The sequence below is a fragment of the Labeo rohita genome, chromosome 7 (genome assembly GCF_022985175.1).
Source record: "Labeo rohita strain BAU-BD-2019 chromosome 7, IGBB_LRoh.1.0, whole genome shotgun sequence".
NCBI lineage: Eukaryota > Metazoa > Chordata > Actinopteri > Cypriniformes > Cyprinidae > Labeo > Labeo rohita.
In genome coordinates, this window is record NC_066875.1 from 5,916,278 (window position 1) to 5,936,368 (window position 20,091).

The following is a 20,091-nucleotide window of genomic DNA, read 5'->3' on the forward strand; positions in this document are numbered from 1 at the left end:
TCAAAAAATTGACCCTTATGAGTGGTTTTATGGTTCAGGGTCACATATTTTGTATCCTCTGTCTCTGCGTTGTGTGTGCATTTTACATGTGCACAATATGAAAAATCTGTGTCTCTTTTTCTCTGAGCTTTCTATACGAGTAACTGTATTTCAGTTGTTTTAGAGATATGTTTTGTGTTTGTACATAAGGATCTTAAAGAGACCTATTTTTATTTTTTCCTAGTGACAAATGGCATAATGCAGGCCAAAGGTGGTGTTGTTGTGATAATAAGTAGAGGGTTTTAGAATAAGTGATTTTGAAGAGACTTACATTGACTAGAGGAGAAGGAGGAGTGCGGCAAGGTCAAACGCTGTGATGAAGGCAAAAGCGTGTTACAGTCTCTGAGGCCAGCAGACAGTCTGAGCCGTGCTGCATGACCAATGAACGCCGCCTGCCTTATTCTGGACTTCCTTAAACGACAAAATGTGCATGCAAAGACTACTATGTTTTTGTAAAATATAGCTTTTTTCAGGAATTTGGTGTGTTTATACACAAATTGGGTAACACTTTATAATAACAGTAGGTGAATAACAATGTACCAAGATCTAAATTAACTATATGAGTCATGAATTCATGTGTAAATAATAAAAACGTTAACCTCATGTATGTTAATAATTAATTAATTCACTTATTTCATAGTTAAGGATAGTTTTTGATTAGTACATGCCTTAACTCATTAAGTTTTATTAGTGTATAATTAAGTAATTTTATTTAGGAATTAGTACGTTTATTCATGTACTGTTATTGTAAAGTGTTACCCATAAATTGTTTATTTCTAAAAATAATTTCCAATATTAAGAGCTTTCGTATTCCTTAAACATCAACATGAACAGCAATACATTTTACTACCGTAGTGTACCAGCTACCATCCAAATATTTGAGATGTTACGATTTTTTAAAATGTTTTTATGTTTGTATTTATTTGAAAAAAATACCATAAAAACAGTAATATTGTGAAACGTTATATATATTATAAATATTGCATTTTTTTAAATATCATGTATTAAAATATAATTTATTCCTGTGATGCAAAGCTGAATTTTCAGCATCATTACTCCAGTCTTCAGTGTCACATAATCCTTTAGAGATCATTGTAATATAATGATTTGCTGCTTAAGAAAAATGTCATTATCAATGTTGAAAACAATTATGCTGCTTAATATTTTTGTGAAAACCATGATACATTGTTTTTCAGGAATCTTGAATGTGACCCAGGACCACAAAACCAGTCATAAGAGTCAATTTTGAAATTGATGTATGGTTGGTTAAATTTGGCAGAGATACATCTATTTGAAAATCTGTAACCTGAGGGTGCAAAAAAAAAAAATCTAAATATTAAGAAAATACCCTTTAGAGTTGTTTTTAGTAATGCATATTACTAATCAAAAATTAAGTTTTGATATATTTATGGTTGGAAATTTACAAAATATCTTCATGGAACATGATCTTTACTTAATATCCTAATGATTTCTGGCATAAAAGAAATATAATATAATTTTGACCATACAATGTATTTTTGGCTATTGCTCCAAATATATCTGTGTGACTTAAGACTGGTTTTGTGGTCCAGGGTTACAAATAGAAAATTCAAAAGAACAGCAAAAAAATCTTGGAACTCTTGGTTTAATTCACTGTCTTCTTGCTATATAAATGTATGAATTTCTTTTAAAAAATATACTTATATTACTGACCCCAGACTTTGAGCGGTAGTATATCACTGATATTTGTCAGGAAAAACTGAAGAGTGAGATTTTATCCATCGGGATGCAATTGGATCACAAAAGAGAGTGAAAAATGAGAGGGCTTGGTTATATGAGCCTAAAGAAAGTGTTATTTCAGATGCATGGGATATATTATTATATTTTCATAAAGACAATTATTTACCAGGACAAACACAAATATGGTAAACAGGGTGAATTTAGGTTTCATGTTTTATGAATTGAACACATTTTTGTTTAATTATGTTTAAATTCTAAATTAGCACAACAACCTGCGTCTGAAAATCGTAACATATGCTGAAACATCACTAATATCAGAAAGACCCTTCTCGGACTTCAGCGCCCACACTTCTGGTCACAAGTTTGCCTTCAGACTTCATTTCCTCCAAACGACACCCAGCAACAACTCTTTTTTTTTCTGTCTCCTCTCTTTTTTTTCTTCACTCATGGTGTGCTTTAAATGTGGTGCTGAGGTAGAGGAGGTGCGTTTGTTCAATGAGCCGTCCAGAGTCCAGCTTTGCCAGGAAGACAGAATAAATTGTTTTAAATAAGCTATTGAATTGGGCCAAAACTGCTGGTGCCATTCTCCCTTCCTCTGCCGCTCTCGTCCTCTTTAAGCCCCCGCTGACAGGGCTGTGGTGACAGTAGGAGCACTGCATCTCCACCTGTGCTGGGATGTCACGCTGTCGTTTATGCCCCATTGTCCTTCAAATGGCAACATTAGTGATTTCTGTGCAGCCGGAGAGAAACTGTGACTATAGTGCTCGGGGGTTTAGTGCCATCCAAATTAGACTGGAAGACAAAAAAAAAATAAGAGGAGGAAAAAACAGGAGCACGTCTGTTATTCAGCTCTAAGAATAAAACTGTGCAAATGCTCTAAGTGGAAAGCTGTGCTCTGTAACTAATTTAGCAATGTATTTTTTTGTCTTGAAACCTTTGGGTGACTTTTGGAGAGCTAATGTTTCTGATTACGGAACTTTTTTCCTCGCCTTTTTCTCTCTTCCTCCTTTTCGAGACACGAGTTATTTATGAAATTCCCGAAGCGGCTTAGGATAAATGACACGAGGCGGAATAGAGAAGCATGGCGGACTTTAAAATCATTAGAATAAGAGGAGGCTCGGTGTACAGAGTGTTAGCAAGAACAAGCGCCCCAGAAATGCACTTGATGGCTTTCCCACTGCATCATTCGCTCGAGCCTGACAGCGGATGGATTGCCAGATACAAAGAAGCCTGGTACTCCAGCGTCTTCTGATTTAAATGTCACTTTTGAAATAAAAAAGGTATCACTCTAGTGAGAGTCTGATGTAGACATTAGTCTGAGTGGGACTGGTTGAGAAGCAAACCTAGTCATCTGAATGGGGATAAATGGAGGAAATGAAAGATAGACAGGCTGGGGAAACCAGGATTGATGGCTGTAAACATCACAATGGTAGAACGTGCTTTTGCAATTATGGGATATTGTTTCACGATCTTCTGAAACGCACGGATATTGAACTCATTGGGGAAAAAAGCAAGATAGAAGGCCGGGTTATGACAAAACTTCTTAAAGCGCAGTTTTTATAAAACTAAGAAGCAAACAAAGTCCAAACTACTGCTGTTCACAATCGTTCACAATAGAAGATGAAAGTTAAAAAAAATATATATAAAAAAAAATCCTGGTTTAAAAGTAGAAAGCATGTCGTTGAACCTCCAATGCATCAAAGCAATTAGCTATGAATTTTTAAATAAAGCATTTCTGCACAACGAATAGTGAGACTAAGCTTCGCATCTTAAAAATAATATTTTTATTTGAAATATTTAAATCACTGGCATGGCTGACTCCTATTTTGGGCTAGATTTCTAGGGCTGGATGTTATAGATGACTTATTCTAATTTCAGTTCATTACAGACTTCCTGAAATGCTAGAAACATTACTTTTGTCTCATTTTTATTTGGGTTATGGACAACTTAGGTAAACACTTACATTTTCTATATTATTTTAACTTTATTGCTACTTTATTGAGTAGTTACTGTACATCTAACTTCAAAAATGTTGCATGATGCTAAGTAAAACTCAAGAATATCACAGTCGTAAAAAAGAAATGCACTTAATTGTTTTGAATGTGCGCATGTTGTATACTTCAGATCTTAAAAGTATATTAAATAAACTGTATTTGCAGATAATATAAAATTAGTGAAAATAAAAGGCCACGTACACTACCAGTCAAAACTTTTTGAACAGTAAGATTTTTTAATGTTTTTTTAAAGTCTCTTATTCTCACCAAGCCTGCATTTATTTGATCCAAAGTACAGCAAAAACAGTACAATTTTGAAATATTTTTTCTATTTAAAATAGCTGTTTTATTTTTTATATATATATTTTAGAATGTAATGTATTCCTGTGATTTCAAAGCTGACTTTTTAGCATCATTACTGCATTCTTCAGAATTTATTCTAATATGTTTTATTCTAACATGTTCTAATTTTGTATTATTATTATTATTATGTTGAAAACAGCTGAGTAGATTTTTTTTCAAGTTTCTTTGATGAATAGAACGTTCAGAAGAACAGTATTTATTGAAAATAGAAAGATTTCTGAAGGATCATGTGACACTGAAGACTGGAGTAATGATGCTGAAAATGTAGCTTTGATCACAGGAATAAATTACGTTTTAAAATATATTTAAATAGAAAACAGTTGTTTTTAAATAATAAAAATATTTCAGAATTTTACTGTTTTCGCTGTATTTTGGATCGAACAAATGCAGGCTTGGTAAGCAGAAGAGACTTCTTTACAAAAAAAAAAAAAACATTAAAAATCTTGCTGTTCAAAAACTTTTGACTGGTAGTTTAAGTGTACTTAAAGAAAATACACTTTCATGCACTTTTAAAAAGTGTACTTTGTGATTATGTCAAATTAAATGTTTTACTTTAAAGTATATTTTAAATCATTATATTTTAATATTGTGCAGTGTTGTAAAGAAGTACACTTGTTTTGTTGTACTGACTAACATATTAAAGCACATGTAAAGTATTTTAGTAAAGTTAATACATTTAAATGCATTGAATTGTAGCTTCTTCATAAGAAACATGACATACAGTGCAATAGAAGTTCAAGTAGAAATCATGCTAACACTTTACAATAAGTTTCATTAGTTAACATGAACTAAGAATGAACAATACTTCTACAGCATTTATTAATGTTAATTTGAGCATTTGCTAATGCATTATTAAAATCACAAGTTGTGTTTGTTAACATTAGTTAATGCACTGTAAACTAACATGAACAACAATGAACAACTGTATTTGTATTAACTAACTTTAACAAAGATGAATAAATACTGTAATAAATGTATTGTTCATTAATCGTTCAGCAAATGACATCTTATTGTAAAGTGTTACCGAAATCATATTCAAGTATATTTTAGTTTACTATAAATGCTTGTCAGTACATTCAACAGTACATTTTAACCATAAGTATCTGAACCAGTTAAGTATCTGAAAACATTAAATGCAGCTTGCACTTGAGTATATATCATTTTAAATGATATTATTTCCATGTTAAGTATGCTAAAGTGTTCACAAGGTAGATATTACATGTTTTACATATTTAGGTTTCAGTAGTGTCTCGTGTAGGTACGTCGCTGTATCATTGTCTCAGGTATGACCAAATGGAGGCAGTATTTTCCACTTACAGACACACAAATACACACACACACACACTGAAAGCCCTCACACTCTCAGAACAATGAGAGGATGAAGATTGGGTTTTAAATTGAACGGCATTGTCTTCTCAGATGCTGCCATCACCACATTGATTTATCTGTGCATATTTTAATTTGTCCTGGATACAATGGACCATTATCACAATCACTGCCAGCAATTACCCGTTTATTTCTGCATTCATTTCGAAATTTTAATTGATGCCAACTTTTAATGATGCTGTCCAATTAAAAGCAATCCGATGAATGAAATGTTCAGCTTAGTTCGGTTATTTAAGAAACAGTACAATACTTGCCGGCACAAACATCCTTTAGCAAACTAATATATAAAGTTAACGCTGGAGTATTTTTAATTGATGTCACGCTGTTTTGAGCAGAGAGGCAGTGGAGCTGTCAATGACTTCAGTCAGGTATGGAGTGTCACGGACTGAAAGACAATTCAAGTGTTCAATTATTGACACAGTGTCAGACGTGTGCTATAACTCAACAAAAATGCACGTTATGAGGTGCGGTTTCAGCTCTAGGCCCTGTCTGAGTGAACCGCAGTCAAGGGGAACAAGGTTGTGAGTAGAGCATAGTTACCGTAATGTTTGTTGTTTACATTTAAATATTATATATACTACTGGTCAAATTTTTGGAATAAATATGATTTTTTAACATGCTTTTAAAAGATGTCTTATGCTCACCAAATGCAGCATTTATTTAATCAAAACTACAGCAAAAACAGTAATATTGTTATAAAAACAGTATTGAAATATTGTTATAATTTAAAATAACTGTTTTTCACTTGAATATATTTTAAAATGATTTATTTCTGCGATGCAAAGCCTAATTTTCAGTTATTACTTCAGTGCCACTGTTCCTTTAAACATCCTTCTAATATGCTTATTTGCTTGACTTTTGGTGATTATTTGATGCTAATCACATTTTTTTATGATCAATGTTAAAAATAGCATTTATCCCTAAAAAATCCTTTTTCTTTCTTTCTTTTTCTTTCTTTCTTTCTTTCTTTCTTTCTTTCTTTCTTTCTTTCTTTTTTCTTTGTTTCTTTCTTTGCAGAAATCAGTTGTATTTTATTTTATTTTTTGATTAATAGAAAGTTCAAAAGAACAGCATTTATTTGAATAGAAATCTTTTGCAACATTATAAATATCCTTATTGGTACATTTGCTCAATTTAATATATCCTTGATTAAAAGTATTCATTTTCTTTCTTTCTTTCTTTCTTTCTTTCTTTCTTTCTTTCTTTCTTTCTTTCTTTCTTTCTTTCTTTCTTTCTTTCTTTCTTTTGTGGAAATCATGGTACAATATTTCAGTATTTTATTTATTTTATTTTATTTTATTATTTTTTATATTAATATAAAGTTCAAAAGAACAGCATTTATTTGAATAGAAATCTTTTGCAACATTATAAATATCCTTATTGGTACATTTGCTCAATTTAATATATTCTTGATTAAAAGTATTTTCTTTCTTTCTTTCTTTCTTTCTTTCTTTCTTTCTTTCTTTCTTTCTTTCTTTCTTTCTTTCTTTCTTTCTTTCTTTCTTTCTTTCGTGGAAATCATGGTACAATATTTCAGTATTTTATTTTAGTTTAGTTGTTTTATTTCTAACAGCTTTTATTTTAATAGAAATCTTTTGTAATATTATAAATATCTTTACTGTCATATTTGATGAATTTAATGCATTCTTGATGAAGAGTATTTTCTTTTCTTTTCTTTTTGTTATTTTATTTAATTTTATTTTAACATAATTTATTTTAATAGAAATCTTTTGTAGTATTATAAACATCTTTGCTGTCACTTTTGATCAATTTAATGCATCCTTGATGAAAACTATATTCTTTCTTTCTTTCTTTCTTTGTAAAGAAACCGTAATGCAATATTTATTTTATTTTATTTTATTTTATTTTATTTTATTTTATTTTATTTTATTTTATTTTATTTTATTTTATTATTTTTTATTTTATTTTATTTATTTTTAACAACATTTATTTTAAATAAATCTTTTGTAACAAGATTAATATCTTTACACATTTGATCAATTTAATGCATCCCTGATGAAAAGGTTTTATTTTTCTTTTTTCCTTTCTTCCTTCCTTCCTTTCTTTCTTTCTTAAGCATCAAATCAGTATATTGCAATGATTTCTGAAGGATCACGTGACACTTAAGACTGAAGTAAAGGCTGCTAACAATTTAGTTTTGCAATCACAGGAATAAAATACATTTTAAAATAAATGAACTTTCATAAGTAATAAAAAATGAATTAATCCAAACCTTTGAACGGTAGTATTTGTGTATATATAGTGCTAGAAGGATAAGCACCTATAGTCTCAGATCTCGAAGCCTTCTGCGGTGACACACGCACACATTTCTGGATGTGACTGGCTGCTGTTTATTGTTTGTCAGAGCAAGAGGAAGCACAAGCGTGAGAGGCCAGTCGTGCCCCCACCTCTGGCTCCATTGTCCCCCTGCCAGCCACATTTGAACTTAATATTCCATGAAATAAGGCGGCCCATCAAACCATTGTAATCGTGTCAGGTTAATAGAAGAAGTGAAATTATTTCCCCTCGCACTCTTTCAAACTCAGCCACTTTTCTCTCTTTTGCACGTTCACCAGCACATTTCCGATCACACTGTTTTATTATGTTTGTTCCGCTCACATAAAATGGTTCCTTTCTCTGTTGTGATTATTCTTAGTATCTGGGCTGAGAGGCTCACACGGCCTTTTGAAATGTTTCGAACAGCTTCCGATCTGAATAAACAGTCCTTTCCTGTCCACCTCACATATCTTTCCTTCACATGTACAAACTCGTGTGGCATTAGCTCTAGTCATCGGTGTGAGGCGTCGGTGATCAGAAGCATCTAACATGTCACTCTGCTATGATGTAGCTATCATGTTTGTTCTTGAAACGCCTGCTGGGAGCTTCTCTGTCCTTCCTTGTCCTGTCCTCTGTGGCTCCAGCACCTGAGACAGCAGCCAGACCAGGCCATGCACACTGACTTCGGTACAGCAGTCAGACTCTTAAAGGGATAGTAACACAAAAATGAAAATGAAAGAAGATATTTTGATAAAGCAAACAGTTTTGGTCACCATAGAGGGGTGCAGGAATAATGTCAGAAACTGAAGCGAAATTTTCCTATGGGGTTTTATAATGTGTTTTCTCAATTTATGAGTAAAATAAGGTGTGTGGTGAACATAAATTGACGATACTTTAACGGTTTGCTCTATAATGTAAATTACACACACCCATATAGAAATTTATTTTATTTTATTTTATTTTATTTTATTTTATTTTATTTTATTTTATTTTATTTTATTTTTCAGAACCATTATTTCTTATGTGGAACACAAAATTATATATTTTAGTTCATTTTATTTTATGTCAAAACCTTTATATCTTATGTGCAACTTAAAAGGAGATTTTATATTATTATTTATTTATTAATTTATTATTGTTATTATTATTATTATTATTATTATTACTAGTTATTTATTTATTTATTTTTATTTTTCAAAAACTTTATTTCTTATGTGGAAGACAAAAGGATATATTTTATTTTATTTTATTTTATTTTATTTTTTTTCAAAACCATTATGTCTTATGTGGAAGACAAAATTATTTTATTTTATTCAATTATTATTATTATTATTATTATTATTATTATTATTTTCAAAACCATTATGTCTTATGTGGAACACAAAAGGATATATTTTATTTCATTAAATTTTTGTCAAAACCTTTATACTTAAAAAGAGATTTTATTTTATTTCATTTTATTTATTATTATTTATTTATTTATTTATTTTTTTTTTCAAAAACTTTATTTCTTATGTGGAAGACAAAAGGATATATATATATATATATATATATATATATATATATATTTTTTTTTAAGTATTTATTTTATTTTATTTTACTTGACTTTATTTTATATTTTTTTCAAAAACTATTTCTTATGTGGAACACAAAAGGATGTATTTCATTTTATTTTATGTCAAAACATTTATATCATATGTGCAACTTAAAGGGAGATTTTTCTTTTTTTCCAAAACCTTTATTTCCTATGTAAAACACAAAAGTAGATATTTTTCCTGCTGTCTCAGCCACTATTTTTCATATAACAAAACTGGTCACTGATGCACTGCAAATAGTGAAGGGACTGTGTCATTTATTTAAAGTACACTTTTATAATCGAAAACTATGGTTTCCAGCTAAAAGCAAATAACAGTCCTTATATTCTGTTAGTACATAACAGAAAAGATGATTTTAATTCTTTTGAAGTAAAGTATTTTGAAGAGAATGTTCCTGTCCTTATTCATAGTAAGTAAACAAAATTAAACATTGACTAAAAAAATGTTTTATTGTAAAGAGGTAGTTGACCCCAAAATGAAAATTCTGTATTCACCTTCACATCGTTTCCAAAGCTGAATGACTTTCCTTCTTCTGCAGAGCACAAAAGAAGATATTTCGAAGAGTTGTGGTGCCCATTAAGACATTTCTCAAAATATCTTATTTTAATTTGCACAGAAGAAAGAAAGTCATACAGGTTTGGAATGGCACAATGCTGAGAGAAGTTTAATTTTTGGTGAACTAGACCTTTAAAGAGATAAGTAATTGTAGCATGAAATGGAACTGCTACTGTTTTAACTAAACAATGTCTTGTACAGTATCTATCAATCAGCAGTTATCTTCATTTTTTCTTATGTTTTATTTAGATTTTTCCTTCCATTTTTTTTTTAATTAGATTTATTAAAAAATGTTTTATCTGATTCTCTGTGATTAAAAGAGAGAGGTGTTTGTAGTGGTTATGTCATATTTAAAGTCTAAGGAGAATGTCCCTTCAGCATTTGAACAAATGAACCCTCTTCTCCATTTCCCATTGAAATAACAATTAGGACAAATGACCAGCTGATTAAATATTTCCCAAAAAATTTGGTTTTGTCAAAAGGAGGAAAATTGCCAGGCTTGAATTAAGAGGGGGGCTTAAGGAAATATAATCAGTGGTCTCAAAATAGAGATTTTTTAAGAGGGGAAATTATGACTGTGGAGCTATTGAAAGCTAATTTTAAAATAATTATGTGTGCTGTTCTCATGACAGTCAGGAATAATTTAGTAATTGGCTCCATGTTCCATAATTTAAGAAAATGATTGTCATTATATGTGTGTGATCATATTTCTGGCGGTCAGATGACATTGAGGAATGTGGCGGCTCGTGAAGCTCAGACCAGGAGAACATAGATGGGTCATGTAAGTCTGTATGTTTCATACTGTAGGAGTGTCTCTCAGATATTTCTTCTAAACAATAATCCATCTGTCAGTCGCATATGGCATTGCTCCAGGACCAGATCTCCTGAAGGACACTTCCTGTTCAGAGATGCTCTGGTCTGTGTGACTTCCTCTCTCTCCTGGTTCTGTTTTATATTTTATTCCTGGCCGTATCGGCATTCCTCACGTACCTCGAGCATTCCGAAATCAGCAGGGGAACTACATCTAGAACGGCCTCTTTTCTTTTGCCTCCTGAAAACTGCGCCCACCTTGGCAATCTGCACCAAAGAAATGCATGATCGCCAAGTGCCAGAGTTACTCTAAGAATTCAAAACTGAACCTTACTGCTGTAAATAAAATGCATTACACACACACAACGGAATTCAAAAGTTTAGAAGCAGCACTTTTCTTAAAAAGTAAAAAATACTTTTGTTCAGCAAGGATGCATTAAACAGATTAAAAGTGACAGTAAAGACACTGTTACAGTTTTGTTTTTATTGTTCTGTTGAACTTTCTATTCATCAGCCCTGAGAAAATAATAAGAAATGTTTCTTGAGCAGTAAATCAGCATATTAAAATGATTTCGGAAGGATCATGTGACACTGAAGACAGGAGTAATGATGCTGAAAATTCAGGTTTACCATCACAGGAATAAATTACTTTTTAAAATATATTAAAACAGGAAACAGTTATTTGAAATTGTAATAATATTTCACAATATTCCTGTTTTTACTGTATTTTTATTCAAATGCATGCCGCCTTGGTGAGCATAAGAGTCTTTAACGTTTTGCTCTATAATGTAAATTACACACACTCATAAAAAGTATGTTTTTAAGTAACTACATAACCTTTGGAGTGAGTATGTGCAGTCATACCTGCACCATTTTACTGTATGGACAAAATATCTTCTTTTACTTTCCACAGGTGAAAGTCAATTTAATTTCATTTAAGTTAATTTTATTTTATTTTACTGTATTTTATTTTTCAAAACCATTATTTCTTATGTGGAATGCAAAAGTATTTATTTTATTTATTCATTTATTTTTAATTATTTTATTTTATTTTATTTTTCAAAACCATTATTTCTTATGTGGAACACACATTTTATTTTATTTTATTTTATTTTATTTTTTTATTTTATTATTATTATTTTTTATTTTATTTAAAATGCATTACACACACATTGAAATTCAAAAGTTTGGGAGCAGCACTTTTTTTTTTAAGATACAATGCTTTTGTTCAGCAAGGATACATTGAACAGATTAAAAGTGACAGTAAAGACATGTATACTGTTACAGTTTTGTTTTTATTGTTCTGTTAAATGTTCTATTCATCAGAGAGTCCTGAAAAAATAATAAGAAATGTTTCTTGAGCAGTAAATCAGCATATTAGCATGATTTCGGAAGGATCATGTGACACTGAAGATTGTTCATGCTGAAAATTCAGCTTTGCATCACAGGAGTAAATTAAATTTTAAAATATATTAAAATAGGAAACACTTTAAATTGTAATAATATTTCACAATATTCCTGTTTTTACTGTATGTTTTTATTCAAATACACACTGTAAAAAATTAATAGTTGAGAAAACTTAACAAAAATAAGGCAACTTGAAACTTTTGAGTTCTCTCAACAATAGTTTTTTTTTTTAGTTTTTTGTCAGTATAGATACTTTGTTTAGCCAAAATAAATTTGTTTGTTCATGCAATGCTGATCTGTCTTATTTTGCTAATAGAAGAAGTATTACTGTCAATTACTGTCATTGAGGTAATTTATTTTTTTTTATGTGTCAATTTTTTGTTTATTTACAAAGGACAGTGAATTGTTATAGAAACCTTAATGGATAACTTAGGCTAATATGTAGACAACAAACTTCTTACAAGACTTAGATATCCAGCAAACAGATATAAGTGGTTGAACACACTCTAGGCCTTAAAACTAGACACACAAACCTCAAGAACGATTGCAATCAACAAATGTTAAAAGATGAGCTGTTTTACAAAATAACAACAAAAATTTTAAATTAAGACAGCAAAAAGCAAAACAATAATCCTATAACAGTAACTGCATCAATTATTCATGCTGCAATGCATGCTGGGATGCATGCAGGCCTTAACATTTTAACAATATGAAATTCTTTGTTCAGACACCTGTGTTTGACTAGTTGGGACAACATTTTGGGTAATTTTGTTGGTCTGGCAAGGGTTTTTATGTCATTTCAAGAAAAAAGCATTTTTTAGTATTTGAGACTGAAAATGTTTCGCAAACTGGAAAATATGCCTTTGCATTTTTTACAGTGCATGCAGCCTTGGTGAGCATAAGAGACTTGTTTAAAAAAAAATTCTTACCAACCTCAAACTTAAACGTACAGTTTTGGCCAATAAATCATCTTATTCGCATATTATTGTTTTACATTAGGTTTGGTAGATTTGGACTCATTTCTTTAGATAATATGATTCATGTGATTTTGAGCTGACTTCCTAATAAATCAATGAATGCTACACGCAAACCAATATCTGAATGTGAAAAGGGAGATTTTGCTGTTTCTGAATCGGATGCCAAATGCTAAAGCATAACCAGGTGCTAGAAATGTGCTCTTCCAGGCCGAGTATATGTGTGTATGCTGATTTATAGTGGGGCCAGAGAGCAGGGCCCTGGAAGTGCAGAAGCAGTGCTTCAAATACAGATTGTCGGTGGCCTCTGGTGTGATTGCTGACCCAAGGTGAGGCACTTAGTGATTTATCTCCTCCAGTATCCCCCATCTCTGCTTCTCTAGGATACAGCCTGTACTGTAGACTGGCCGGGCCGTCGCCGGACCCCAGTAGTATATAATATAAGGCTGGATTTAAAGTCGCCACAACCCTAAACCTCCACAGCGTTCACCTCGGTGCTCTAGCATAATGTATACATCCCAGAATGGCCTTTATTGCAACCGCTGGCTTATATTTTCTAGTATATCTTCTTGCTTTATCTTTTGTTCGCTTTTTCACTTTCTCTCCCTCTCTCACGCACACTCTTCCTCTTTGCTCCAAGCCCCACAGCTGTCTGAAGCTGAGGCTGGCTAATGAGGAAATATCTTCTCAGCTGAGTGGATTCGATGCCAAGAGGAAAACCTGCAGAATCAGCCCAACAGCTTCATCTGTCTAGTGTGAGTGTGTGTGAATGTGTGTGTGTGTGTGTGTGTAACGTGCTCTGCTCTGCTCTTAACATATTTCACCGCATGGGACAGCTGCTGACATCCCCATGCCCCGAGATCCTTCTGGAGCAGATTTACAGTGATTTTCAGTGCAATTATACCTGCCAGTTCTGACTGGTAGAGTTGCCCTCCTCTGCGCTCATGTCTTAATGCTGGGAAGCTGACCAAGGGCCTCCACCTCCAGATGGAGGGTGCAGGGTATAAGACTCACAGTCTTCCCTCGCTCAGACTCTGCCTTTCGCATGCCCTGCCCTGTGCATGCACCTGCAGCCCTGGACATCATTTACAGTTAGTGAGGAGTGAAAATTAGATCTCAGGCTTGTTGTCTGTCACCGGGAAGCGCTTGCGTGTTTCATGGTTGTTGGCCATGGGTTTGTGTGCGTGTGTGTCCACCCACAGGCAGGACTACGGGGATCTTTCCAGGCTCAGTGTCAATCATAGCATCTCTAGCTGAGAGTGGGTGACCTCCACAAGAGTAACACCCAAAAACATCTGAGGATAGAATGAGGAAAAAACATGCACTCATGCACTTTGATCTGCTCTGAAGTATTGGCATGTGTTAATGTATACTACAAAGTGAAAATGTGAAGTTGTTACCTTATGAAGCCATTTCTAGTAACTATGTACCTTCAAAAGATTTGTTCAGCCCTCCGTTACTAATTCAGAAACATCACATTAGAACTAGTACAGACTGATTGTGCCGTTTGTTAGAAGCCATGAAGTGATAAGGAGGCTGTTGATTGTGTTTTAATGATTTATACAAAAGTTCAGTAGAGAATAAAATTAAAATGGACTAATTTACAATTTTGACACAGCATTGCGTTACTTTGTCTGCTTTGTATACTGACAATAGCTCTAAATGAAACCAAAACAGAACCATTGTAATGCATGCAAATATACCTCTATCACTGAATCAGGTGTTCAATGCTCATGAACCCACAGAGAGCAGCCTCACCTCGTCCAGTTCTTCTGGAATTTGCCACTGGCTCTGATGTCTTTATAGTGGTTAAACTTGAGATATAATTCATTTTGAGTAATTCTAACTCTATCTCAAGAATCTATTATTTGTTTTAGAGCAAATCATCACGTTATATTTTATGGAATTTAATGCTGTATATCGGAATGCTGCCTTTGTACTTTTGACTGAATTGCCTAGCAATTTTTATTGAGAAACGGTGTGTGTTTGTGATGGTGATTTTAGTTACGTTATTCTGCCAGCAGTCAGCAGTAAAGACTTTTATATTAAAAGAGACTGAAAAAGGGTTGTAAACAAGGTTATTTTTACTTTCAACAACTTCAACATTGTAAGACACAGACAACAAATGCACTGAGCAGCGCTGTCTTCGGAAATCACAGACAGATGAAAGGATAGCACGACAAAGATATTACTTTCCTCAGTGGACATTCAAACAAATCTTTTATTGTGAATATGCAACTGAACTGAAGAATGAATGCTGTATCAGATGCAGATCTCTCTCTCATAATACTCTAATACAGTGAGCTTTTAATACAATAATACAATAAGCTTTCAATGAAGCAAATCAATGTTCCTTCGTTACTAGTTCTAAAGTGACGTGTTTGAATTAGTAACAGAGGCTTGGATAGTAGTTTTGCACAGAAGACGTTGTTTAAAAACAGTCAGTTGTTGTTTCTTATGTATTTACACCCTTGTGATATCGAACTGTTGTATAACAGCAATATCACACTCGTAACAGTGTGATATGGCTGTATAATGGCACACTGTCTTATGGCTGAATCACAGCCAGGCCGATATACAGCCATATCACACTGCTAATAGATATTACTCATATCTATTGTATGCACACTTCAGAATTTCACTGTAAGTAATAGGTCATGCAAATACATTTTGGTTACTCTTTTAGGAGTGTTGTAATTCTGACTTTTTTCCTGACTGTTTTTTGCCCCCTCTATATGTGATTTAAAATCACATATAGATACATTTAAAATCAAAACTGAGCTTGGAACACTGCTCAACCAATCAGATTTAAGTTCTAAAACTAACTAAAAAAAACTGGAAAAGATACATGTTATTAATCATATTTTAATATACACATATTAAACCGAAGACTTTTTTGGCCACTACGCATGCATATGAAAAATCATATTAATGCCTAAAGGCAGTATGCATCTTCCATTTCTGATTCCTTGAACCTCCTGACCTTTGAACTCTCTCTCTCTTATAATCGGCCTCTTTGGCTGTATCGTATATCACCCTTTATATCCATCCATATATCTCGCCATAAAAAACCTAAATTGCCTGTCTGAGCTAATCAGAGAGTCTGTAGCCTTAGAGAGTCTTGCGCTTGGCAGTTGACAAAGGTGGTTCATGAAAGAGGCATACAAGAGATACTAGATTTCTACTGTGTGTTTATGACGACCGTCTTATCTGTGTATTTGCCACCATGTGAGTGGTACGTTGAGCGTGAGCAGAAGAGGCAGAGAAAAATAGAGAGGGAGAATAGCACAGCGAGAGAATGCAGGTGAACGGCCAATGATCTTTAGGGATCAAGGAAATGAGGAAGAGAAGGTATTAAAAGAGGAGGGGGACGTTGTCTCTAGAAGGGAATAGCAATATCCTCTAGTACCCATACTGTCACTCCAACAGCCAGCCTGCTGTAATTCTTTTAAGGGGCTCATCCCTCATTTTCTGATTAACGTCAACAGTTGGGGCCAGTGTGAAGAATCAGTCTAATTGATGCGCAGTAATGTATTTGTCAACAGAAAGCGGTCCCAGCTGGCCTTGCGTGATGACTCTCACGGGCAGCTGTTTGAGGTTTGTGAAGGGCTGAATGGAGAGAGCTGGGTTATTGAGATCATTAACAATTTGTGTTCTGGATAATTTTATGACTTCACCTGGGAGAATGATGCATGGTTTAGTAGAAAGGAAATAAGTCTGTAGAGTATACATGTGATTAGATTAAACATACAGGGTTGGTGGGTAGAGCATATGCTCCAACATATTGCTCCAACATATCCACGCAAATCTGGCTAGTGTCATTTCCTGCTCTCATTCTGTCCTTATTTTACTTTGAAGGTGAGTTGTAGTATTTAAGACTATACTCAAGACCCAGCATGTTCTCACTCCCAACTCGTCACATATTGACGCTTGGTCAGGACTCCTTGGCATCACTATTTGACACTCAGGGTACCCCTTTAACATCACTTCTGGGCGTGCAGGGTCCTCCACTGATTTTAGTTGTTTGCACTATGCATCGCATTTAATGGTTTGCATGCATTTGCCCAAAAAAAAAAAAAAAATATATATATATATATATATAAATTTATACTTGCATCGATACTTTGAAGCACCTAAACCAACCCCTACCCTAAATCTACCCTGAACAATATAAAACAAGCAAATAAAAGTACAGTGACAGGTATTTATTGCAAAAACGAACCATTCATGAGTTCACCTGCCCATCCAGTCCTAATGGTTAATGTAAACAAACATGGCTTGCTGTCCTTAATGGAGGCTCGAACCCGAGGCTCGGCTTGAATGCTGAGTTCAACCCCCCCCCCACGCCCCCACGCCCCCACGCCCCCACGCCCCCACGCCCCCTTTGCGGTACTATCTACAGGGAGAGTAACAGAAATAGAGAAGGAGATGGGGAGCTGGAGGGATGCTCAAAACCAGTCATAAGTAGCATGGGTATATTTGAGGCAATAGCCAAAAATAAATTGTTTGGATCAAAATTATTGATTTTTCTTGTATGCCAAAAGTAAAGATCATGTTTCATGAAGATATTTTGTAAATTTTCTACCGTAAATATATCAAACCTTAATTTTTGATTAGTAATATGCATTGCTAAGAACTTTATTTGGACAACTTAAAAAGGTGATTTTCTCAGTATTTAGATTTTTTTTGCACCCTCAGATTCCAGATTTTCAAATAGTTGTATCTAAGTTGTATGTAGCATTCATAGGACTGAATGAATAGGCTCCTCCCGAACCTACGTTTGGAACTTCATTAAAAAGCAGTATAAAACTATTACAAATAAGTGCTGGTGCATTCCAAGTCCTTTCATGTCTTTATGCGAAATACAGAGTGAATCTTAAGGTTTTAATTGTTGAAAATGATCTCGCCCCGCACATATGACATTCAGAAAGATACTCCCAAACTTGTTTGGCATGACGCAATCGGTCAAGCAATGGACCCTGCACGTCAACCCTACATGGGCTTCATTTACCCCAAAGAAAGGACATTTGTCTGATTTGTTTGGGTCTCGGTCTTGACTCTGACTCAACCCTCTTCTGATCTTGGTCTTAACTGACCTACTTAGGACTCAGCATGGACTTAGACTTCAATTAGCTGGTCTGGACTACAATACTGATTTATGGGCAAAAGTATATTGGGAACAAGAAATCACAGCCATGTTTTCTACAAGATGTTGGAATAAGTCAAGTCAAGTCAAGTCAAGTCCAGTCAAGTCACTTTCATTTATATAGCGCATTTAACAAAACAGATTGTGTCAAAGCAGCTTTACAGTATTAAATAGGAAAATAGTGTGTCAATAATGCAAAAGGACACTCAATTTTCAGCTGAAGGCAGTTCATCTTTGAATTCAGTGATGTCATCATCCAGCTCAGTTCAGTTCAAATAGTATACAATATCGCTGGAAATTAAGTGCCCCTAACTAAGCAAGCCAGAAGCGACAGCGGCAAGGAACCAAAACTCCATCTGTGACAGAAATTGAAAAAAACTTGGGAGACACCAGGCTCAGTCAGGGGGCCAGTTCTCCTCTGGCCAGGCGAACCAGCAGTTTGTTCCATGTTGCAGCAAAGTCAGATTGTGCAGAGGACTCATCTGGTTCCCGTGGTCTTGTGCCGATGGCTGTCTAGGTGACGGGCTCTTCACTGGGGATCTGTCTCTGGGGCTCATCTAGATGACGTGGTCTCTGCTGACATTCAGGGTTGTAGAGGTCATCTCTAGGTTCTGATCTACCATCTGGGCTGAATACGGACTGGATCCGGGTGACTGCAGTGACCATCTGATCTGGATACAAACTGGATCTGGGTGGCAGGAGTGACCTCGGAATAAGAACAAAACAAACTAATATTAGCGTGGATGCCATTCATCTTACAATGCAACAAGTGCATTGGGAGTTATGGGGAGTATTCCTGGTTCCGGTTGATCTAATAAATGCAACCTAACAATCCTTTAATGGATTTGAATTGTAGTGATGTGTTAGTGTGTTATGTGTAAGCCAGGTTAAAGAGATGGGTCTTTAATCCAGATTTAAACTAACAGAGTGTGTCTGCCTCCCAAACAATGTTAGGTAGATTGTTCCAGAGTTTGGGTGATAAATAAGAAAAGGATCTGCTGCCCGCAGTTGATTTTGATATTCTAGGTATTATCAAATTGCCAGAGTTTTGAGAATGCAGCGGACGTGAGGGACTATAATGTGATAAGAGCTCACTCAAGTACTGAGCTACTAAACAATTCAGGGTTTTTTAAGTAACTAACATGAATGCAACGATTTGTTTCCATTAAGACAATTTACAAAACTGAACCCAAACAACTCTAAACTTGAGTTACCAAATACAACAGGGATGTCCAGCAATGCTTCTCAAGTGTCAGGGTTCAACAGAGTTTAGCTCCAACTTGTCCCAGCATACTTGCCTAGAAGCTTCTAGCAATCCTGAAGACATGGAGGGAGCTAAACTTTGCAGTATAGTGGCCCTCCAGTAGCAGGATTGGACACCCCTGAAATAGGCATCTTGAGGTTCTCCAGAAGGCTTCGCCAGTCTGAAGAACCCCAAATGCTGCCTCAAGTATCTTTTCATTTTACAGTGACACATCTCTATCGCTCTCTTGCTTTCTTGACTCTAGGCATAGGCTGATGAATAATAAACAGGCTTGTCTCTCAATATTGCTCACCGCATGTCCAGAGTTGACGACTCAGCTGTAAGGTGTCCATTTATCTGGCTTGGACAGAGGGGCAGAGTCGGGCCTCCACCATCAGCAAGCGCTCGCATGGAACACGGTCCCCAGGCCCCGCGTTGACAGCTTCTCTCTCTTGTGCCCTTTCCAGTCAGCAGGCAGACACGGAACAGCCAGCACACATCCATATTCATAGGGCAATGCTGAATGTCATGTTTACCTGTCAAGGTCGTGATTAGGATGAACTGTTATCAGGTATGTAAGTGA

At 34.4% G+C, this 20,091-nt stretch overlaps 1 protein-coding gene across 1 annotated transcript in view; it reads left to right on the forward strand.

Moving 5' to 3' along the window:
- zfhx3b (zinc finger homeobox 3b) overlaps nt 1-20,091 on the forward strand; it is a 365,216-nt gene that overhangs the window by 30,203 nt on the left and 314,922 nt on the right. The window lies entirely within an intron of this gene.